We start from the raw sequence: 26,095 nt of genomic DNA on the forward strand, positions 1-26,095 counted from the left end.
TCACACTATAACCTTGTGTAGGGACATAGGAAAAGCATCAACATCTGCAGCTTACTGAAGCTTATAAAGCCTAAGGAGGATGCCCAAGGGAAATAAAGAGATTTGGATCAGATCACAGAGCTAGGATGCAAAGGGTGTGAGACTCATATCCTGGTGAGCACAGGAGTGGTGACCTCAACATTGGACTCTGCATGTCAGTTTTTTATAGCCATCTGAAACTTGCTCTTAGTGTTTTAAATGGTATGACCTCTGCCCATTGGAGGCTAGAGAAGTCAGAATGGCCCCTTCAGCTCCCATTTCCAATCAAAAAAGTGTTCTAAACCTACTCTCAGACTCAAGTTCTCAGATGAGCCACTGAGGTGAATCCTAGGAAAAGCCCACTTAGAATCCTTTAACACGGCCGTAGAGACAGTCCCGCAGACAGACATGAGGATGACAACAATCATCTGCTGACAGCTCTTTCTCAAAGCATCCATCAGGATTCTTTTTCAATATGTTTAATTTAAAAATTAACAACATCTACTAGCAATGTCTTTCCTTGTACAATAGGGAGAAAAGTAAACTAAGATTAGCAACAGGTTAGGGAAAAAGAGAGACATGTTTGCTGTTCTGAGCAAACCATCACTTGTTTTTGTGAAAAGTGAAAGCTTTTAATAATTTACCATGTATTTATTTTCCTATACTGAGTTTTAAAAATAGTGGGTCACTAGTTACAATAAACAATGCTTATAATCCTCTGAAATGAAAGAATATGTCTAAGAGAAAGAAAGAAAAAGGAGGGAGAGAGTTTAGTGAATTATTCAGCCACCTTTCCTCATTAACACTGGAATGTTTTTAACCAATTAACAAGCAATTACATTCCCATCAACTGAGGTGTCCAAGGGAAGAGCCATCTAATGTTTTTGTTAAATTAACCCTACATGCTCTGAGCCAATGTCAACTGAGAAGCATAAGGAATAACATTTTTTTAAAACTTCGGAAACATTTTACAGATTGACTTCTCTGAGCTTCAAATGAAATCTAGAGTAAAGGATAGAGGGTAGAAAGGGCAGGTTAAATTCAAAGAAAGATATGAAGCCAAAGGTTGCTATGGGTATTGTGAAAGTAGCTCGGAGTAAGATCCAACAAATTCTCCAAAAAAATGTGACAGAATTAGTTTGCAATTTCTTCAGGAAATTCCTTTAACTCTTTTACAGAGTTCTGCAATTTTACCTATTTGTACCTAGGAATAAGATTGTCAGAACATTTTGTGCTGACGTATACAGCAATTTTATTCACTACAGGCTCTGGGTAATTTCAGATCTCAAATACATTTTGTAAGAAGTTCAGGAAATACAGAAGAAAATTTGTCACTGGTTCCTAGAGGATCAGATATCTTATCCCTTGTCCAAACTAACTCCTTTGTTTACTTATCAAACATGTTTAAATGCTTACCATGTACCAGGTACAGTTCCAGATGCTTTAAAAATATTAACTCATTTAATCCTTACAACAACCCTCTGAGGCAGGTGCAGAGAGGCACAGAGAGGTTAATTTGCCTGAAACTGTAATCCTGGTATCCAAACCCAGGCCATTAGGCTCCAGCACCATGTGCCTAACCACTACTCTAGCTCAAGCTACTTGAATGAAGAAAGGAACACTTTAGTGAAAAATGAAGACATGAATGAATGCCTTACCAGGAAATTTACTACATCATTTATCCCCTTCCTCTCCACCAGTGCTTTGCATTATGTCCACAAACAGTGAGGTTTTTTTCTTTCAAAAGACAACCATTCAAGCTGTCATTCTCTTGTTAGATTTCTTGAAGGAAAGTCCACACTCTGCGTTTCCACTCTGCTACCAACTATTTGTTCCATAGCTTCATGCAATCTGGTCCCCCATCCCACTTCTCTATTTAACACTGAATCTCCTTGAAGGATTGAACTAAACTGCCTTACTCAATGGCCTGTTTCTCAGGCTCATCCATCTCTGTCTCCCAGTTCCTTCCTTGACCCTTCTTTCTCTTGGTTCCTCTTAGCCTCGTCCTTCATCTTTCTTTTGCATGTATTACTCTGCTTCTTTGCTGGCTGACACGCCTCAAGATCCAGCCTTGGTATGACTCTTACTCTCTTTCTCTCTCCCTCCTTCCACACATTATTTTTTTAAACATTCTCACATCCTCCAATGGCTTCTATTCTTTACACTAGTTTCTGGAATCTGGCTGGCCACAGAACCTAAGTTGTCAGCATCTGGAAAGTGGGTCCAGTCTCTTTGGGGATAAAGTCACATTAACCAATCTCACAAGACCAATAACAAAGTACTCATTTCTAATGAAAAGTAGTCAAATGGACATCAATCCAGAGTATTACATAGGAAGCTAAATTATGATCAATATCCCAGTTTGTTCATTTAGAACAAGCAGTATTATTACAAAAAAGAATAACCACTGGAGTTCTCTAGTAAATGCATTTTTCCCCAAGGACATTACAGGTGGGAAGCTAAATTATAATCAGAAGACTACTAGGTCAGCATGGACAAAGAATAAGGGAAATAATTACATGATTCAAATGTTTAATGGCATCACACTGGTATTCACAGGTGTATTGAGCTCTACAATAGGGCAGTAGCTGCCAACGGGACCCAGCAAGGAGAATAATTAGTAAAGACATCATCTCCCCTGAATAAATGAGTCAATCTTGAACAACAGTCTTGAGATCATTTATATTTACCATTACATTATAGTTATTTGTTGAAATCTTGTCCCCTTTGCAAGATTTGAGCAGCAAGATGGCATTGGCCACATGTGTTCATTACTGTATCTTTACCGTTAAGCAAAGTGTCTCGCACTTAGTAGACAGAAGGCAATAAATGTTTAATAAAATTAAAGTCATTCAGACATGTATAAGTATAAATAAAGCAGATTCCAAAGCTGGCTTCCACGTGGGTTATCCAGAAAGTCCTACTGTGTGTTTTGTTTTTTGTTTTTTTGTTTTTTTTGCTTTTCAAAGTTTATTAAGTCAAATACACAGAATGCCTTGACTGCAAATGTTTACATTTGGCTTATATATTTGAAAATCGTTAAATAGTAGACCACACAGTTTTCATTTTGTCTGTCTTATTTATATAAACTTCAACTGCTTATTTCTCCTACCCAGTGACTAAACCCCAATCCCACCCCCACCCCTTTATCTTTGATGTTTCTCATTCTCAGCAGGTGGAGGATGTGCTGGCAAAAAGAGGAAAGAACAGATTCTGTGTGCCTATGTGGGCTAACCCAGGGCACTCACGGGGTTAAAAGCACTGCAGTAATATTAAGCACATGTTTCAAGTCAGCAGGGTGCCAGCCTGAGATGTCCTCAAAGCCTAATTTGATAGATATTATGCCATACAGTGCTGCAAGTAGTAATGAAGAAAGTAAAAATTTTATGGATGAGCAAAATAGGAGCTCTTATGGATGGAGTGTTTTTAAATCAGGTGTATAATTTACCCAGTGTCAGACCACATGTAGAGTGCATTACTCAATTGAACTTACAAGCAGATAGGAAAGCAGTTTCTTTTAATAAGCACTTCTTCAACTTATTGGCTCTACAATTACTTGCACCAAATTACCAGCAGCTGCTGCCTGTTTGGTATTTTATCCTAGACAAGGAGTTACATTAGTTTCTAATCAACAAGCCATTCAAGGACTCTTTATAATTTTTAGCTTAATTCCACTTTTATTTGGAATTTATTAATTGAAATATCCAATATTTTCATGACAGTATTTTGCTTAGCTTCCCTTAACAGGAAACCTATTCAACTGCTGAAGTGAAAGGGGAAAGGGAGGGAAGATCCCCCAAACTTACTTCTGAGATTTATAACATTATATGAACTCCATTGGACTCGTGTTGCCTTAGAGTCTGAATTGTGACATTTTAATTGCTTTTGTAAGGATAATAATACCATATTTAAACTTTTTAATGTTTGCAGTCAATAAACCGTTTTGTCTCTAAACAGCATATCCCCATGCACAGGAGTTAACTGCACGTTTAAACATTAACCAATTCATTTTAATTCAGGTCTTCTCAACCTCGGCACTACTGACATCTTGAGCTGGCTAACTCTTTACTGGAGGAATGTCCTGAACATTGTAGGACGTTCAGGCAAAATCCTTGTCCTCTACCTACTAGATGCCGGTGGCATCTCCCCACCTCCAATCCCCCGCCAAGCTGTGACAACTCCAAATGCCTACAAATATTGTCAAATCACCCTCAGATGATTTAATTTAACAGGTTTGAAGAAATTAAAGGGAAAAGGGCTTCAGAAACAGTTGTAAGAGGAAAGGACATTTTTAATTCATTTGTTACTTTTCAAAGTAATCTTATAAAGATTGTGCTTATGTGTGCACTAGTCCATATTTGCCTGCTTTATGAGGAACTATAAAATGAGTTTATGAAGGAATTTAATTCTACAAAATGCAATTATTTAAATATTACCCTATTTTGAAGCTGCTTTCAGATCCAAAGGCAAAAGGAAACCAAAAAGAAAAAGAAAAAAGAAACACAAACTGCTTACAGCTAAGTAAAATAAGTATTTGAATAATTACTCTCACTGTAGAAAGAAAGACCTGTGGACTAATTTTGGACAAATGTGGTTATATTTTTATGTCACTAGAGCCAAGAAATCTAATCTGAAACATAATTCATTTTTTGAAATTATATTAAACATTACCGCCAGCTTTAAATTACAAGTTAGAAAAATATGAACATGTAAATGTTAATGACTAATGACAAATCTTAAAAATGCCAAGTCCAGTTCAAGATTTTTCTCATGGGGCTTTCATATCCAGTTGTTTTTTTAAAGACCGGAATCAAAATTGGTAATGTCGAGAACAACTAGAGTACCGTATACACACTGTAGAACAGCAAAAGTGAAAAAATTAAATTGCCACCACAAAGTCTCCTTCACTAGAACTTACCGTCTACTGTCTTCCATCTAGTCATTCATTGAAAGATCCAAATAACATCCATTTAAAGGTGGTTCTTTCTTAGTATAATATAAAACCTTAGGCTCCAGACTTGAGCCTACCATGGTGCTTCCCCAGCTTCATCCTCGTCAAACACCCTCCACAACAAGCTTCTCAAACTTTAAGGTATCTATAGATCACCTGGGCATCTTGTCAAACTGGATTCTAATTGAGTAGGTCTGGGGCTTTAGGAAGCCTGTTCTAACAAGCTCCCAGGTGATGCCAATGCTGCTAGTCCGTGGACTACACTTTGAAGAGCAAGGATTCATTAACAACATCCCCACCAACTGATCAAGTCTGATCTTGAACATTCTTAGGGGGCCAATGACAGAGAAAACCCTAACTCCCCAGAAAATAATACAACATTTGTATAACTAGTAAAATCTTTATTTTCAGATTCTTTCTGCAAATAGTGCCTAATCTGTGAGAAACTAGCAACTCGCTTTAAAAAGTTTTTACACAATTAAGCAAAACTACTGAATAAAAATTGCTAAATCCCAACCTATTGAAGTCAATTCAAACTGGATTCCTTTTTACTAATAGTTTATGAAATTCAAAAATAAATAATTGGATCTTCCTATAAACCATGATTTCCGTGATAGTCTAGGGATATGTTCCCTTCTTACCACTGTGTCTACATGACTCCACTTAAATTCTGAAAAACAGAGAACCATCCTGCCTCTACACGGACTCTGCAGCTATAGCCCAGCCCCTTTGAAAAACTGTAAGATTTTTCAGACAGCTTTGGTGTATTTTGACCATGCTGATGGAAATATGTCATGGGTCTGTTATTTTACAAGGAAATAAGGGGAATGACATTTAGTTAATGGATCCACTCCTTTTACCTGAGACAAGAAACATCCTCCCATCACCTAAAAATTCCCAAGAATTTTCAGTTTCCAGAAGACTCAGATGCCATGACCCTAGAGCCAGGCCTATAAAAGCACCATTAATTCTTGATTGTAGTTTGCAGATAATCCAAGTCCTCTCTTTTTCACTGGTGATTTTGCTTCAGCATATTTCATGGCTATCTTAGTCCTCTAGTCAGTAAAGAGAAGTGAAACTCGGTAGTTTCAAATAATGAGTTAAAACCAAGAGCTAATTTGTGATACTGATGTTGTTTAATAATTTTGTGATCAATTCAGTTATTCAAAATATTAACAACAGGAAATGCTTGGGCTTTAAGCAATCAGAAGAGAAGCCTCCCAATCAGAATGGATACTACAGCCATACTTTTTTTTTCTTTTTTTTTTTGCTGGTTCTTAAAAGTTATTTACTCAAAGCAGCAGCAGAAGGACTGTCTCACCCCCTGCCAAAGTGATGCAGCTCCAGCCTTCCCTCCTCCCAGGAACTGCCTGCAGGGAAGGACTACTTCAGTCTCTTAAGCCAGCTGGGTACTGGAGGGCTTAGTACTTTTAGTCCACTTTTAGTCTCTGGCCCCATCTGATACACAGGTCAGGCAGCAGGGGCCTGGCAGAAAGATACTGGCCCACATATTGGCCTGCCTTTGAACAGCAGGAAGACATATCCCTATGGACAGTGTAGTCCCATAGAGCAGTTTTATCATGGGTAGATTTAGACTGGGAAAGACTTTTACACAGAATAGGGATAAATGTAAGGTTTCCTCCAGAGTGAAGTTCCTTGGGAATAAACATTGATGTCAATCATATTTAACACATTTATAAATGTTCACAAAGCCTAAATTTATTCAGTGTGAAAACTCCACACTTGTAGCTATGAAAAAAGGTAATATATAGGTATGAAAATCTTACCAATTTGTACAAGTGGCTAGAAAAGTAATAGACTTCAACTTAGTAAGTATAAGGTAACATATTTTATGATAAATGACATAGGTATAAAATGAACAACTCTGAACTATCAGCTGTAGGCAGAGAAAGTACATGCCTAGACATCACTATTAATTCTCTGAGGATACTGACTAAATCATCTGTTGGGGTTGAAAAGTGAAGAAAATATAAATGCATCAATAAGAATACTAAACACTTACATGTGGAATCTAAAAGAAAAACAAAGCAAACAAACAAACAAACAAACAAAAAACAAAAACACAGATTCACAGATGCAGAGAACAAATGAGTGGTTGCCAAAAAGTTAAGGTTGCTAAATAGGTGAAGGAGATTAAGAGGTACAAACCTCCAGTTACATAAAAAGGCATGAGGATGGAAGAGGAAGAGGAAGAATATGACGACTACAAGAGCTGTTAGAAACCCACCTGAAATTAACATTCTATAAAATTAATTGCCTATACTTTTGGAATGCCATGTGAATTATGGTCATCAATATCAAAAAGGTTAATAATGAAGCCAGAGAAGGCACAAGCAACAGAGGAAATAGCAACTAATATGTTAGGCTGTTGCTATTTGAGGCATATTGAAACACAGACCTCTTCAGCCTGGAAAGGCAACAGTTTAATGGGGAACTTGATTAAAATTTATACAATTAACAATGATCTGGGTAATGTGGTCACAGGCTTGTTCCCCAATAGAATGGTGGAACATCCTTTGAAACTTCAGTAAACTAAGTTTAGGACACTAAAAGGAAGAAGTGAGTAGCAAATTTACAGAATTCAACTTCACCAGCATCATTTCCCCTCACCCCCTACCTCCCGCAAGAGTTAACACAGGAAGGAAATACAAAGACTTTAGGTAAGAGTTCATTCTTCTATTCAGTGCTAAGCACAAGGGTAAAATATGAGGCAATGATAAAGAGTAAAATACATGTGATTTCTGCTCTGTTAAGTTTGGAGTCAACTGGATTAATTGACTAAATGGAGAGGCATATATAAATAGTAACTTAAAAGATCACACCAATAATGTAAAATTATAACTGAGATCAAAGCTCTGAAGAAAAGGGACATGGTCCTATGATAGTGTCTGGCAGTGGGCCTTGACTTAACTGGAACAAGGCCACTGTTTTGGACGTGTGCTGATATCTTAGACATGGGGAGAATTTGAACTAACGGGGTTAAAAAGCAAGAAGTGGCTACTAAATAAAGTAAGACTATTCTTTAACTTCCAGGGAATACTAAAGCATCCAATTTAACCAATATTCATGCCCACTTCAGTGGAAGGTGCTTAAAGACAGACTACTGGAATCTCCAATGACAACAAACACTGAGTGGATGACACAGAAGTCCAACCTCAAAGAAAAATTCTTCTAGCTAGAAATAATGAATTCATTGGCATCTCTTAAATGGAGCTACCTAGTGAAAATATTCTGAATAACGTGTACTGCTTCCCAGAGTATGGCTAGCGCATTTGAAAGGTGGGAAATTTACAGCAAATTGAGGGTGGTTAGGTAAGTTGCCCACATCATACAGCATGGAACCAGTGGACTTTCTTCCAAAATTCCTTGAAAATGAAATTAATGAAATTTTATATGGCTATCCTAGCACTTTCTAGTTTGATATATATCATAATTAGTTGTGAAATGCCTGCTTGCTACCAAAGTACAAACTGTGGTGGACTGTGTTTTTCACTTGTGCATCCCTAGCAGAAAGCACAGGGCCATGCTCATAGTGTGCAATCAATAAACGTTTGTTGACATGAAAGACAATAGTTAAGGCTTTAATTTATCTAACACAATTCACTGACTAACAATCATTATCTACTTCATTTGTGTTCGTGAACACTGACATTTAAGGATGTTCTGTTGATATATACACCAGGACCCTCCCAAACAGGAACACAGCCCTGCTCTCAAGTTTGACAGGGCTGTCTTTACCATCTGATGCCCTCAATCCCAGAAAATCCTCCTTCTTGCCAAACATAGTCATTACATCCAAGTGCACATTTTGGGGCTTGACTTTGAAGTTCAACAAAAGCCATTTTGGTTCCTTTATTTCTATTTTCTCTCTAAAGAAACCATTCTGCAGTTTGCAAAATTCTACTCAGATTCATGACTGCTATCCTGATTGCCAAACTTGCACATCCTTATCACATACTACTCTGTGACAAGCTGGGAAACTGTTGTGAGAATTTTTTTCTGAAAGCTAGAGCTTTCAAAATTTACACTGTGTGTACATATAATACGTTGTTATGCATGTGAAATCTAGTGTCTATATACAGTAGAAATTCTCTCAAATAACCTCCCCTATTCATTTTACTAGCTTAACCAATGATCTTCAGTTCCACTGTAAAATACACCGTAGCTGATACCTAAGGCATACTTAACTGTCACAGCGAATAGATCACTCCCTGAAAAATCCAGATGCAATTGCACCTTCCACTTGCACTGTAAGCTTACCAAGAATTGGGTGAACTTGTTTCCAAACCTTTTCATTCCAGTTGTACTTGCTATTGTGAGTCTGTAACTTTAATTGGTATTAATGTATATCTGATGAGTGAGAAAACAAAAAGATGCGGTCTGAAAAATACATTGAATTCTTTGTAATGAGAACAAGTAACTCAAAAGTAATTCCTGTTGTATTGCATGTGGGGGACACAACTGTGAAAGATGAAAAAATTATAAAAGTCTGGAAGTTTTTTGCCTTGAGATTTCTTCAGATATGAATTTAAGTTTTAGCTCCAGTTTACATAAATCAAAACTAAAAATATTACACAATATATTATGGATGTGGTTCATGTAAGAGAAATAAAAGAGAACTTAAATCAATGGATCCATACCCAAATAAAATACCTTGAACCTACATTAAAAAATTGACGAATATACTTGTACACGTTTTTAGCTAAAATAATTTTGTCCTGCAAGTATAATTTTTTATTGAAGTTTAGTTGATTTACAATGTTGTGCTAATTCCTATTGTACAGCATACGATTCATTTATACACACATATATGTTCCTTTTTATAGTCTTTTTCATTATAGGCTATTACAAAGTATTGAATATATTTCCTTGTCCTATACAGTAGGACTTTGTTGTTTATCTGTTTTACATATAGTAGTTAGTATCTACAAATCCCAAACTCCCAGCTTAATCCCTCCCCACTCCCCTTCCCCTTTGATAATCATAAGTTTGTTTTCTACATCTGTGAGTCTGTCTCTGTTTTGTAAATAAGTTCATTTCTGTCATTTTTGTTTTTTTAGATTCCACATACAAATGATATCATACAGTATTTTTCTTTCTCTTTCTGGCTTACTTTACTTGGTATGATGATCTGTAGGTCCATCCATGTTGCTGCAAATGGCATTGTTTTGTTCTTTTTATGGCTGAGTAGTATTCCATTATATATATATATACATATAAATATATATGTATACACACACACATATACATACCACATCTTCTTTTTCTAGTCATCTGTCGATGGACATTTAGGCTGTTTCCATGTCTTGGCTATTGTAAATAGTGCTGCTATGAACATTAGATACATATATCTTTCCAAATTAGAGTTTCCTCTGGATATATGCCCAGGAGTGGGATTGCTGGATCATATGGTAAGTCTATTTTTAGTTTTTTAAGGAATCTCCATACTGTTTTCCATAGTGGCTGCACCAAAACTACATTCCCACCAACAGTGTAGGAAGGTTCCCTTTCCTCCATATCTACTCTAGCATTTATTGTTTGTGGACTTTTTAATGATGGCCAATCTGACTGGTGTGAAGTGATACCTCATTGTAGTTTTGATTTGCATTTCTCTGATAATTAGCGATATTGAGCATTTTTTCATGTGCCTATTGGCCATTTGTATGTCTTCATTGGAGAATTGCTTGTTTAGGTCTTCTGCCTATTTTTGAATTGGGTTGTTTGCTTTTATTTGTTGAGTTGTATGAGCTGTTTGTATATTCTTGTCAGTTGCATCATTTTCAAATATTTTCTCCCATTCTGTAGGTTGTCTTTTCACATGCAAGTATAATTTTTAATAAATCTGTTCTTCAATAGACTTTTTCAATTAATCAGCTACCTAGAGATCTCATTCACAAGTAATCAAAGCTACTGTATTTTGGTCCTGAATATGCTTATTTTCCATGAAAAATGCAAACCAAAAATAGAGGTCTGGTTTTTTTCCTTTTCTTTCAGAAGTTTCTCTTTCACAGTATCACTCCATTCATTTGATGATCAGACTTTGGCAAACTGCCATCCACCTGGTTGCTCAAACCAAAACTTGTAAATTGTCCTTCATCCACTGTTTTTCCTCATCACTTACATCTAATCCATCAACAAATATTGTTAATTCAGCTTCTAAAATATATTATAAATCATTTCACTTCTCTTCACTGGATTATAAAGGGCAAAGGGAGAATGGCTCAAAATGAAGAGGTAGGTTGTGTTGATCACGAACGGCCTTATAGGTCATGGGAAGTAGTTTGGATTTTGTTTAAAATATGATGGGAAGCTATTAGGTTACCCTAACTGTCATGTGGATACAGAATTATGAGGGGGTCCGGAAAATGGAACATAGGGAAAATAATGGGCTACAAAGAATTAATCCACAGTGGAGGCTTGTGATGAGTAGTAAATTTAGTAAAAATTAATTAAATTCAGCATATATTCTAAAGATTGAGTCAACAGAACCCACTGAACATGGGGAGTACAAATCAGAGAGAATGGTAATGCATGCAGCCTAGGTTTTTTAACCCTACATCTGGCTGAATAGAGGGGCCATTTAATGAGAATAAAGAGGGGATAGATAACAAGTTTGTTGGTGGAGGTGGAGAAGCAAAGACAGGATCACATAGAATCAAGAATTCTAACTGCTAAATCGAGGTGCCAAATAAGCAATTGAATATATGACTGTAGTTCAAAAAAGTTGGATCTATAAATTTAGAAATCCTCAGGATATATGCAGTATATAAAGCCATACGACTAGGTGAGATCATCAAGGGTCAATTTATATTTAGAATTACATAAAAGAAAGCAAACAAAGAGTTGGCAAGGGAGACTGAGGACAACAGATGGAAATTTAGGAAAGTGTAGTGTCTAGGAATGTAAGTAAAGATAGCATTTCAAGGAGGAGAGAAATATCAAAGATGACTGAGAAAGTAAAATAAAGTCAAAAGTGACCATTCATTTGGCAAGATAGGTGTTGGTGACCTTCAGAAAGGAGTAGTGGGAGAAAATTCTGCTTGGCATGGGTTACAAAAAGAATGGGAGGTAGGGAAAAGGAGCATCAATAATAGACAAGTCCTGTTTCACAGCTGCTGCACCTCTTGTTAATATCTGGATCAGCAGTGACTCTAATGAACCTACCATTATGGGCAAAAAGAAGACCCATATCAATATTATCGTTATCAGCCATATGAACCCTGGCAAATCCATCACCACTGAGCATCTCATTACAAGTGTGGGGCATTAACGAGAACTATGAGAAGTTTGAGAAGGAAGCAGCAGAGATGGTCAAGGGCTCCTTCAAGTATGCTTGGGTGCTGGGCAAACTGAAGGCAGAAAGAATGTGACATCACCAAGACATCTCCCTATGGAAGTTTGAGACCACCAAAAATTACATCACCATCATCAATGCCCCAGCCAATGGAGATTTCACCAAGAACACGATTATGGGCCCATCCCAGGCTGACTGTACAGCGTTCATCGTGTCCAGCAGCATGGGCGCATTTGAAGCAGACACTCCAAGAATAAACAGACCTGTGAGAATATGCTACTGGTCTATACACTGGGTGTGAAGCCAATCATCATGGCCATCAACAGGATGGACTCCACTAAGCCCATCTACAGTGCCATGTGCTTCCACAAGATCACCCGGGAAGTGAGAGCCTACATCAAGAAGACTGGCTACAACTTGCCTGCTGTGGCCTTCATGTTCATCTCAGGCTGGCGTAGCCCAGCACCAATACGTCCTGGTTCAAGGGCTGGAAGGTCAAGAGGAAGGAGGGAAATTCCTCAGGGATGACTCTGCTGGAGGTTCAGGAATCCATTCTCCTTCCCACTCATTTAGTCAATGAGACCCTGAGGCTGCCTCTGCAAGACGTGTACAAGATTGGAACATTGGCCCTGTGCTGATGGGCCATATGGAGACTGGCTTCCTGAAACCTGGGATGGTGATCACCTTTGCCCCACCAACCTCATCTTGTAAGTCAAGTCTGTGGAGATGCACCAGGAGATACTGCTTGAGGCCCTGCTTAGTGACAACATGGGTTTCAATGTGAAGAATATGCCTGAAGGACATTCATTGTAGAAATGTGAATGGAGACAGCAGAACAACTCCCACCCCCCTACATGGAGGCTGGTAGCTTTGTGGTACAGGTACCTGTTTTAAACCAAGAACTGGCAGATTCATGCCAGTTATTCCTCAGGGCCAGACAGACATACAGCCCACATCTCCTGAAAGTTTGCTGATCTAAGGGAAAAGACTGACCAGTGTTCAGGCATGAAGCTGGAGGACAACCCCAAGGCCATGAAGTCAGGCATTGTGCCAATTGTCCTTGGCAAGGCCATGTTTATGAAGATGTTCTCTGTATACCCACCACTAAGCTATTTTGCTGTGTAGGATGTGAGACAGACAGTGGCCACTGGAGTCATCAAGGTAGTATATAAGTAGTCATCTACTGTAGGCAAGGTCACCAAGTCAGCAGTAAAGGCCAGCAAGAAATGAAGCATGTCCCCTACAGTCTCCTCAGCAATCTTCAACTATAAAAATTACTTAATATTCTATGTATTTACTGAGTAAGATTAATACAAATTAAGTAGCTGTCACACAAAAAAAAAGAATAGACAACTCTGCATGTGGCTGTCCAGTTTTCCCAACACTATTTATTGAAGAGACTCTCCCTCTTGTATAATCTTGGCTATAATTTAGCATTAAAATTTATATCATTTAAATTTCCTAAGAAAATAGAACTTAAATGTTCTCATTATCCTCCAAAAATGATAACTATACTAGGGGATGGATGTGTTAATTAATTAGATGATGGGAAATCCTTTCATTATGTATATGCATATCAAATCACCACAATGAACACTTTAAATATCTTACAAATTTATGTGTCAATTATACCTCAATAAGGATGAAAGTTAAAAATCAACAACTCTTAGAGAGTTTTGCTATAAAGGGGAGCAGAGAAATAAGGCAGTGTGTAGAGAAACACATGAAGTCAAAGAAGAAGTTTTACTTTTAAGATGGGATTATTACATGAAGCCCTTGAGTAGACATGAGCAGGTTGGCTTCTGTGTACAAGCAGAGGACCTGACCTTGGGTAGAACAAGGACGCCTTATCCCTGTCCGTAAATGGGAAGGCAGAGCACAGGAACACAAATCCAACTAGGATGGTAGATGTGGTAGTAGAAAGGTAAGTTGTTTCTCTTTTATAAATTGTGTTAAAAGTGAGAAGAGAAGAGGGGCTATAGGAAATCTGAGGGAAGAGAAGGTGGACCAGGGACTGACAAGGTATTGCCAGGCACTATGGTGTCTACTTGATGTCTCTGACCTTGTTTTTACATAGAAACCAATCAATACATAAACATGTTTCCCTCCACTACATGCAGGGTTCGTATTTATTGTAAACATTTATTTTTATTAATTTATATATTATATATCTTCCCAACTACAGTATAAGCTTCAAAATATTACATCCAGTGCTCTGCTCCTAAGACCTTTACCCACACTGCCTGACATGTAATTGGTATTCCATAAATATTTGCTGACTGAATAATTCAATATCTACACATACCTAAAATTTGCTTAAAACTGAACTCATTAATATCTTTAACTCTTCCATGTACACACTTGTTCCTCTACTTTTTATTCTATAATAGTTTATCCAACCAATTTCTCAATCCATAAATTTGGAAATCATCCTATATCCTCCCTCATTTCATTTCCCATGACCCATTAATCATCAAATTCAAACAATTCTACCATTGAAGTATTTCTTGTAACTATTCACTGCTCTCCACTCCTGTAGCCAGTTTCCTTGTCAGGTCACCATCACCTCACCTGGATTACTGGAAAAGCACTGTAATAGCTCCCCTAGCTTTCTTTCACTTCATTCCCCACAAGTCCATTCTCACATCTTTCAAAAAGTATAAATCTTATTATGTCCTCCACAACATTAAACCCACCACTGATTCTTCAGTAGAGCCCTCAGGACATAATTCTCTTTTTTAATGATTTATGACACGTCTCTTAATCTGGCCTAGAACTTTAGTTGCTAAATTAAATTAATTTCAGTTCTCTAATTAGTGGTTCTCTATCAGCTCTTGGGTCTTTGCACGTGCTTTTTCCTCCACCTGAAATAGTCTCTTCACCATCAGCTCCTACTCATCCTTTCTTTCTCAACTTAGAAGTTACTTCCTCTAAGAAGTTTTCCCTATATCATGGCACTGGTTAGGTACTCCCCCTAAATGCTTCCAAAGCCCCCTGTGTATGCTGGGGTTCTATAACCTTCCTTTAGAGCATTGTTTCAGCTCAAACCCAGATAGTAACAAATATTTACAGGGTAGATAGAATCTTACGGTTCTTGTAGTGAATTTATACCTCTATTCTTCCCCCTTAGTCCCTTAGATAACAAAAAAGGGGGGGTTAAGGGGTGCCTATTTGCTAAAGAAAAAGAAACCTATTTCTACCAGGTGCCCTCCAGAGATGATAAGACAGGCAGATCTGAGCAGCTCTGTGATCGTGGGCCAATGAGATAATGATGAGGACAATCCTTTTTACTGCCTTTTCCCCCCAAATATAAGTTAGAATTTTACAAATAAATTTCTCAGAAAATCTGTGGTCTGGAAACTACTTGATATTACTTTGTTCTCCTTAGGAGTGAATCTCAATGTATTTGTGTTTCTAATTTGTCTCAGGCTCTTTCAATAAGCATCCATTTAAAATACTTGAGTAAATATTTGGGGAAAGTGAGAAGTATAATTTTCATCTCTTCATGATTACTTTACAAGCATTACAGTAAGTCACAGGAAGTAAAAAAATATTCTAAAAAGTCAAAGTAGCATGTCTTATAGCAAAAGATCTGGTTAATTTTAAGTGAACAAGCACAAACTAACCACTGCAATTTCTGCAGCAAACCAAATCACACACCTAGATTTAGAAGCAAAACTTTCCAGTTTTCTCATATGTGCCATTCTTTGGTTACAAGTGTTCAAGATGGAGGCAGAATGGTCCTGTGATGACTTCTCTTCAAATTCAAAAGGCACAGGCATAGAGGAGATGAATGAAAGCAAAGAGGGCCCCACAGATAAATTTAAAGCCCAAACTAAAATCACTTGGTATTTAATCCCAACTCATCTCATCCCCTATTTATTTAAATGTTACTATGATTCTAATAATTTTTAAATAGCTTATAATTTCATTTCTTACAGTATAGTCATATAAACTATATATGAAAACACATCATACAAAAGTAAGCACAACATGGAGGTCTGTCATCTTCATGGAACAAGCAGACATAGTCATTATGTCTTAATATATACTCATCAGTAGAGAGAAAACAAAATAGCTGCTCATGGAAATTAACCTGTTAAAGTCTTATAAAATATCACTCTGAGAGACTGTGTATGTGGTTGACCCTTTCATCTCTATACACTGTTAAATGCTGCATTGCCTTTGGCAGTGTTTACTCCCAACGTACTTGTTTATATTCTCCATTAAATCATTCATTGCAAATATCTGAACTCAAGAAGGGCTCTTGAGGAATCATGTACACCAAGTTTTAGAAAACTATACTTCAAATCAGGATGACCATGAACTTACCAAGTTTTAAATATTTCCACAAAAGCACATTCCATAAAAGAGAACTGAGACAGGGTTGCCAAATTTAGCATATGAAAATGCAAGACACCGTTTAAGCTTGGATTTAAGATAAACAACAAATACTTTTTTAGAATAAATATGTCCTGTGCAATATTTGGAACATATTTGTGCTTAAAAAGTGTTCACTGTTTATCTGAAATTCAAATTTAAGTGTCCTGTATTTTATCTGGCAATCCTAGAACTGAAACCTAGCCAAGGATAACTTCTGTCAGATGACTCCATTTCTCTGCTATAGATTGTCACATGTAAGATCATTCATCCAAGAGAAAGGGTGATCATAAGTTGACAACTGCAGGTTAATTAAGAACTAATTGTTGGTCAAGTTGTCAAAAATCAATATAACAGTCAATTCAATCAATACAGATTTTTAAAGGATTTTAAACAAATATGATTCTATAATTTTTTCTCTACTAATCTAGAAACAAATGGTGCTCATTTCATTTTCCTTGTGAGATTATCTCCAATGGACAACATAAACTTTTGTTAAGTTAGTAATATAAAACTTGAACTTCATGAAAGTCAATATGAAAGGTAAGGCAGTGTATTTTTAATAATAAACATTTTACTTGTGTGTTTTAAATGTAATTAAAACTGAATTTATCATCCTGCCTCCCAAATCCATTCTTCTCCAATATTTCTCTTCTCCCCAAATAATATCATGGCCCTGCCTGATGATCAAGTCATAAATATGAGTTATTATCAATTCCTTTTCACACAACCCAAATTTTTAGTTATTGAGTGTTTACTATATTTATCAATGTTACCATATTATGTATTTGCTATACCACTGTAATAAATTTTACCCTGAATTCTCTTGTCTCTCTTGTCTGTTGCAACAACCCACGTCAGAACTATCATGACTCACTCTACAGATAAGAAACTGAAGCATAAAGAGGATAAATGGCTTGTTCAAGTTTAAACAGCTGAGCAGTCAGAGAGCTAGAACTAAAATCTAGATCTATCTTAATCACTGTTAACTCCACACATCCAGCCGGTCACCAAGTTCTATCAATTCTACTTCCTGAATATCTTTCAAATTCTTTCTCTACACCCTATCCTCCCACCGAGTTCAGGTCCTCATTGGTCCTCTTAACTGGTCTACAATTTTGGGTTCTTTATTAGTTTCAGAGGGCTGCCATGAAAAACTACCACAAATTGGGTGGTTTAAACAACAGAAATTTGTTGTCTCCCAGATCTGGAGGGGAAAAGTCCAAAAGTAATATGTCAGCAGGACTGCTTCCTCCTGAAGGCTATGAAGGAACAATCGTTCCAGGCCTCTCTCCTTGACTTGTAGATGGCCATCTTCTCCCTGTGTCTCTTCATATCATCTTCCCTCTGTGCATGTCTATTTCTGGGTCCAAATTCCCCTTTTTTATAAGAACACGAGTCATATTGGATTAGGGAACCACTTGACTTCAGTATGACCTCATCATAACTTAACTAATAACATCTGCAATGACCCTATTTCCAAACAAGGTCACCCTCTGACGCATTGGGGTTAGAAACTCAACTTTTTTGAAGGAGGACACAGTTCCACCCATAACAGATCTCTTCTATTCTGCTCTCCATTCCCATCAAAGTGCGTTTGCTAAAATTCTAATCTAATCCTGTCATTTCCTTGTTTCCATATTTTCAAGGACAAGACACAGCCTCCAGAATAAGAGGCTAAACTGGGGATGTGGAGATAAGAGAGTTATTTGTGATCCATTGTGTGCTTGCTATTCCAGCTTTAGTTCTAGCCTCTTTCCACTCTCCTTGTTTAGCCCTTGAACTTTAAAGTTCTAAACAGACAATAAACTTGACCTGTTCTCTTTTATCTCTAGACTCTTGCTGGAGCTCACTCTACCATAAACACCCTGTGCTTCTCCCTCATCTCATGCTTAGTCTCCATCCACACAAGAGAAGACCTGCTCCTTTTCCTTTCCAGGAGTTTTTACAAAACACATTTCTGATGCCTTCCTCTTGTGCCATCCACATTTCTCATGAAGGATGAATGTTCCAAGCTGATTGTTCCGAGCCATATTATGTTAAAAACGAAAAAAATTAAAGGTGTAAAACAATGATTATCATAGGCCCTCAGGTCTATAAGGCCAGCTTTGGGGTAAACGTCAAAGTTATAAATGTGATGTTCATTAGACACACCAGTGGTTTGGGTCACTGTGTTAAAGCTTAGTGCTCGTGTATCAAGTGCACTCTTGCCCATCTCTTCTCTTCCTCCATTCAGGTACAGCAGGCCCGCTCGTGCTTCCCACCCCTCTATATTAAACACAGCAGAACAGGGAGAACCCTTTATCACTCCCTTTTCTAGGTTCTCTGCTACTGGTGAAGTGAATTAGGACTTTGGTGGGGCCAGCTTCTATGACAGAATTTACCAGAAGCACTGTGTTTGGGAAGTTCTAGGTCACCTGCATCTAATAATAAAACAAATGTTCACTTTTCTTGTGGTCACAGACCATTATATACATTATTGTTAATCTACCCAGCAATTCTGCAAAGGTGGTCCATACTATCTCCATTTTATTCTGAGACCTTAAGTAGTTTGCTCAGATTGCACAGCACAGAACTCAAATTCAGGCCTGTTCAATTCCTCAGCCCCTCTCTTAGCCTTTCCTTCTGACTGAAATGCTCTTCCTGACAGTCTTCAACAGACTCTTCCTCAACATTCCAGATGCTCAACTATCATTTCCTTTGCAAAACTTCTTCTGGCCAGCAATACCATTATTTCCATTATCTCCATTATTTCTCCTCCTCTCCCCAACCAAGGCATAAATCATTGCTTTTGCCTCTGTTTCCACAGCACTCTGTATGGGATCTCTTTTGTAATGATAAATACATTCATTGTAATTTTCCATTTACATATCAGACTCCTCTCCCAGACTGGTAGCTCCTTCAGGTGAGTTCAGGGCCCATTTCTTACTCATGAATGTATCCTCCAAATCTTGCTCAAGGCCTGGAACATTGAATATACTCAAGAACAAATACTGTTTGACCATGGAACTAAAATGGACATGATGCGACTGCCTAAGACACAGCCCTAATGAGAGACACTGCCACTGGGAATGTGGAAACAATCAAAGGCCCTTCTTCCCCAGCAAAAAAGATCATAAGACCTTCTGTGGAAATAGGCAGTGACGTTAAGACTGGAAAGACCGTCACTGTGCTTAAAAGTATACAAGGGCGGCCACTATTGAAAAGTAAAAATGACTTTTTTCAAATAAAAAAAATTTAATTCAATCCTCAAGGTATTATAAAGTTTTCTAAAACTAACATTTCCAAAAGGTTCAACAGGGATGACATTTTCCTCTTCTGTACCTAGAGTAGAGAAAAGTTCCCTGCTTTGGGCCTGTTGTTCTTACATATTTCCCCATTGACACAAAATGCTTTATTTATAAAACTATTTAATTAGCAAGACCTTTATTTTTGAGAGGAGTCTTACTCTTTTTTTTTTTAAGTAGAATATCACTCTTAAGGAGCTTTGAAATAGTGCTTTAAAAAAAAAAGGGAGTTGATTTGCATGGCATAGAGCATGTTGTAAAACAGGCAGCGCATCATTACCACCACCCACTCAAAACCATTTTAACTATAATCTCTGTATTTGGGTAGTTCAGCTAATTAACAACCTGGTATTACTGCAAAGATGAGACTGTCATGTTATTTGAAGTGGTTTTTAACAGTCGTTAAGCACTAACTACTCAATTTATTAACAGTTTGTTCCACCTTAAGTGAAGGAAATTACATAATTATTGTGAGTCTGAAAACAAGAAGAAATATATATGTACATTTTTTCATTACTTATAAAGAATTCCAAAATTAAAATGGTGTTTTTAAGTACAAGTAAAATTCTAGAAAATGCATATTAATAGTATGATATCATGTTATGGGTATGTAACCTTCTTCCTCACACACCTTTGTTTAACTTTTAGCTTGATGTGATCTAACAAAAATAGTGCAGGAAAGATAAAACATGCTTTGGAAGGAGAATAAGCAGTGGTTTAAAATGTGGACCTTGAAATCAGATTGGCTGGGTTCGAATCCTGGCTCTACCACTTACCAGTGCAAAGAACTCAGGTCTTAATCTAACCATGTTTCTCTTTACTCACCTGTAAAATATGGATCTTAATAATAATAGGGCTCCTCTATGGAGCTGTTGTGAGAATTAATGATTTAATACATGCAAAGCACCAGAACACTCAGCAAATACTAGCTATCATTAATTTGGTCTAGCTCTCCTTGTAATTACCTATTTTCCCCAATGTCATACTTTACAGGATGATTTCCCTACCTTTCCAAGCATTAGAAGCTCTTTTCCAACTCTAAAAATTTCTCAGACCATCACACCATGGCAACTGTATACTTTTCATCCATTACTTGAGAATGTGAAAAATCACAAAAATCTATTCTGAATTTAGTCATAATTTTATACAAATTATTGAATAGTTTTCCCTACCAAAAGGCACTCAGAGGTGGCCTTGTGTGACCTTTAAGCATGAAAGGGTTAAATGGTCTGAGTTGGGGAGAAAGGTCATCATGACAGGGATTCTCAACTTGACATTTACTATCTACTCCATCTCAAGAGGTTATTTCAACTGGTCATATTTTGATTGATTTTATAGGGGACAGGTTGATATTATCATATTCCCAAATATGCATTCCTGAAGGCCTCAGGATATAATTTGTTCATTTATTAATTTATTTAATAAAATGTTACTAAAAGCTGACTACATATTGGGCACTATATTTAGAGCCAAGGGGATGCCTCTCCAGTGTCAGAAGTCTACTTTTTTTTCACAGGCAAGGGTGAGGAAATGAGTACCCAGGACTCAGGAAAGAAAAGAGAACAGGAAAATGAGTAAGGGTAGAAGAAAAAGGAAAACTTAGTTTTTCTGATTCTCAATTCAGTGATCACTCTAAAACTTGAGACTGTTTCATGGTTTGAACTCATCTCCCAGCAATGGGGAAGGATATTTGCCTTTGAATGCCAATTCCTAGTATAATATCTGGGATGTAGCTAGTGTTTAATTAATGTTGGGTGAATGATGTATGTATATACAGATGGATGGATGGATGAATGGATGGATAGACAGATGGATGGATGGATAGATTCACTTCAAAGCACAGGATTCTTGAAGTGATTAACAAGGAGTTCTCAGTTCCAATCTTTCCCAATTTTTTCTTCAGATAAAATAATTTATGCTTTAAAGCCAGTTCTCCTGGGAAATGTAGAAAGATACTTTAAATATTTTTTAGAAGATAAAAAAGGAAGATACATAGTTGAATGAAGGGAATGAATGATAAATGAACTATCACCTCAGGCATTTTCCTCAGGAGTCACGCTTACCTAGATTGACATTAAAATCTTGTAGCAAACGTACCCCCAAAAATCTGTGACTGCTTTTCTTCCTTACCAGCATCTCCTCTACTCATTTTAAAACTATGTAAATTTGCTCTCGATTTCACCTCAGTTAGCCACCCACACCCACACCCACACCAAATCACAACGAGTTAACCTCACAGATACTCTCATCTAATTTTTGTTTTAAATAATCCTGAAAATCACATGTCCCTGTGTTCCTGGAAATGATACTGTGTGTGTGTTTGGGTGTGTGTGTGTACACCTATATATGTGTGTGTATAAATTACCAGAAATAGTTTTCTGGTAGAGAGCACTCCAAGTACCTGGAGATCTGGGACAACCTGTTCTTTTTTCCATGAACACTTTGCTACTCTCTTTAGGACTTAAGTTTGTCTTTGTTTAGGATGCAGGGACACCAAACTGAGAAGTGACATCCACCAAGCGAATGGGGGAGGAGGAGCAGGCTTGTAGTTAGAGTGCCCCAGGAGAGATTCTAAAGGCCATTGGAACTGGGAATTATGAGTGAAGAGTCCTATCAGTCACATTCAGAAAGCCAATGAGGAAAACTTCTAAGCAGGCGAGTGATGGGATTTGATTTACTTCTTTACAAGATCATTTTGTATGCTGTATGCAGTGGTGGTCAGAGAGCACAAAAAGCATAAGAAAGAGACTATAATATGTAACTTGGGACAAAATTGAAAGAAATTTAAGTATTTTTTCCCATTAAATTTCAACCATTATTAATCCATTATAATTTAATTTCATTTTTCCATGTTACTTTGAAGTAAAAGCCTTAAATGTCTCACATCTTGGATTCCAGCATCAAATAACCACAGACCCAGGCATGTCCACATTGTTCGTTTTTGTCCAAGTGTTTCAAGGCCTTGGAGAATCCTGACATCTAACGCCTTTAAAATTCTCCTAATAGTTATCAGAGAGAAAACATCATTTTGTTACCTTACTCTTTTACTGAGTTTGACTCATTGTATCATCATCCTGTTTCAAAGCCTAACTACTTGCTCCAGACAATGTTTGTGTCCCTCAAAACTCCATTTGTTAAACTCTTAACCCTCAATGTGATGGCATTAGGAAGTAGGGCCTTTGGTGGGTGATGAGGCCCTAAGGGTAGAGCCCTCATGAATGGGATCAGTGCCTTTTAAAGAGACATCAGAGAGCTCTCTGCCACCTTCTGCCAAGTGAGGACACAGTGAGAAGATGACTGTCTATGGAACCAGGAAGCTGGGCCTCACCAGACCCCAAATCTGCTAGCACCCTGATCTTGTCCTTCCCAGCCTCCGGACCTGCGATAAATACATTTCTATTGTTTAGATTTCTATTGTTTCCACCCAGTCTATGGTATTCTGTAGAGCAGACACTACTCTTGGAGAGCTTTGTTGCTTCCTGTTTCTTGTCGCCCGGCAGACCGGCTGTAGCAATACCGTCTGCCCCATCCCCAACCCTGCAAGATCCCTAGAGTGGGAATCCCACACTCTGCCCAGCACACCACCTCCCCTCAGTCCACACAGCCCCCTGTCTGCTCCAGCCCTCAGCATTTCTCTTCAATGGTGCTGCGAGGGCCTCCTGACATGTCTAATACACTCTGGAAGAGACAGCTGGATGACTGTATTCAAATACTGAGAGAAACACCTTGTTGGACTGAAAAGAAATCACTTTCAGCAGTGAATTCTCCATTGCCAAGTGTGTCATGTCTCAACATTATGAATTACAAGAGGCCTTAAATGTTTTTAAAAATGTAAATCTACAACAAATTTTTAATGTAAAGAAAAATCATATCTTAAAAGAATATAAAATCATGTGGATTAAGTAAAATAATATATTTAAAGGGAAAGAACACAATGTTAACTGCTGTTATTTCTGTTAGCTGGGATCATGATTTCTCTATATATACTTTCTCTATTTTACAACTTTTTTACAATGAGAATATATTACCTTAGACACCATAGTTATCTTTCAAAAAGTAAATCTGATATTTTATATAAACTTTTAAATTAACTTTTTATGATTCTTAGTACATTGTATATTCTTGTATATTCTATTTTTGACTGCAAATTCGGTGTGTGCACATGCATACTTGAACATAACTTTATTTCTATCATAAGCCTTAAATGATGAACTAATAGGAAAGTGAGGAAATAAAATTCATATACCCAGTGATTCCTTAAAACATATTCTTACTTCCTTAAGGCAGATTCTTAGTTTCCTTTGTAATTAGGGATAAGTTTGTCAGATACATGTATATTCATGTATGACTGAAGCATTATGCTGTACACTAGAAACGGACACAACAAAAACAAACAAAATTGGCCTTCTACTGTATGCCTACATAAATGCCTCATGTATGTTGCCTCATTTAAATTTTTATTTTAATATTCATAGTAACTATGTAAGAAGACATTTTCCTGTAGTAGCTAAGAGCCATTAAAAATCAAAAGCTTCATTGAAATTCTCAGTCTACTACCTACTAGCTACGTGGTCTCAGGCAAAGGACTTAACCTCTCAGCCTCAGTGCTTTCCTCTGTAAAGTGAAGATAAAATAATAGTGCCTTTCCCACTGGGTTGCTGAAAGTTAAAGGAGATGTGCCTATAAAGCACCGAGTAAAGTGCCTAGCACATAGTAATCACTGGGTACATTTTTGCTCTTATGTGCTATTATCACCATCTTAGAGATGAGTAAACTGAGGTTTAGGAAAGCTAGTCATGATTTCAGTCCAGGGTTCTCTGACTTCAAATCCACTTGTAAATTCTCAATCACATTATAGTTAGAGAAGTTTCAGTCCAAATGCCTCGAAGGTCTCAAATGGAAATGTTCTAACATGATGCAAACTGAACTGTGAGGCAGGTCTTAGCTCTTTGAGGTTCTTTTACTATTTTCACTACACTTTCTTAAAATGTAATATGCTATGAGATTACAATGCTCAGAGTCTGTAGTTATTGAGTTTTCTCTTTTTCCAGAAGAGCTTTTGCTTTCGTTAAGAATCCTGCCTTAAATGTATAGATATACGGTTCTGCTTAATAAGCGACATCAGGGAAACAGCAATAGGGATCACAGGATCACCACTCTAAACAACAGCCAGTCACCCCACAGGACTGCAGCCGAACACCTCGGGCAGGATAAGGCTGGTCTCAATCTAAAAGCCTACAACATACAGGGAAAATTATGTTCTTTTTTGTGTGACTTCTCAATGATAGTTTTGTTATTCTCCTAAATAACACACCACTTTTGCTGTGTGAGTGTAGTGGTTAAGAAAAAAGGCTTTTGGACTTGAAAAGACCCCAGTTCAGGCCCCTTCTCCATCATTTCTGGCTACAGGATGCTGTGCACGCTAAGCTCTTTGAGTCTGTTTCTGTGTCAATGTAATCAGTACCCACCTCCCAGGAGAGAGGAACAAGGAGAAAACTAAGAGAACGTGTGTGACGTACTTAGCACAGTTCAGGTAGAGAGGCAGGCCTCAGTCAACTCTAGCTGTACTATTAAAAAGAAAACATGTTTTCAGATTCCAAAAAACCTCCTATTTTAGGCAGCATTTTCTAGAGGAAAGAAATGAGTCAGGAGATGTGGATCCTATTTTGGGCTCAAGAATTGTAGTCACAGGAACCAGCAATTTCCCTGAGAGTTTGTGAGCTGATTATAATATGAAGAAAGTAATGTTTTTGCTTACCTGCCTGGATGCATGTAATACAACTTTGTATTACTAAGAATGAAAAGTGAAAAATATAATTTTTTCTGCCTTGTGGACCTTTCTCATTGGGTGCGGGGTGAGGAGAGTATTCCAAACCACTTTCTGCTGTGCATTCCTCTTTAAACTCTATGTGCACATGTCAAATTGTCAACAGCCAAATCTAGTCTACAGATGCAGAGCAAACCCTGCTTTAGAAGCTATGAAAACTATGCAGAGATGCTCAAAGCTACTGGGAAACAGAAAAACTTGGAAATCAGCAAAATTAACTCCTGAAAAAACTCTTCCTGCCTGTACCTTATCACTCTGCTGCCCTTTCCCTGTGCTGTGCATACTAAAAGGAAGGGGGGGGGGGCAGAAATAATGGA

The 26,095-nt window shown here is 37.5% G+C and overlaps 1 pseudogene; it reads left to right on the top strand.

The window, feature by feature from the left end:
* The first annotated feature begins 11,167 nt into the window (after positions 1-11,167).
* Positions 11,168-13,721, top strand: LOC102520974 (annotated as a pseudogene).
* Positions 13,722-26,095: the final 12,374 nt, after the last annotated feature.

The sequence above is a fragment of the Camelus ferus genome, chromosome 1 (genome assembly GCF_009834535.1).
Source record: "Camelus ferus isolate YT-003-E chromosome 1, BCGSAC_Cfer_1.0, whole genome shotgun sequence".
Taxonomy (NCBI): Eukaryota; Metazoa; Chordata; class Mammalia; order Artiodactyla; family Camelidae; genus Camelus; species Camelus ferus.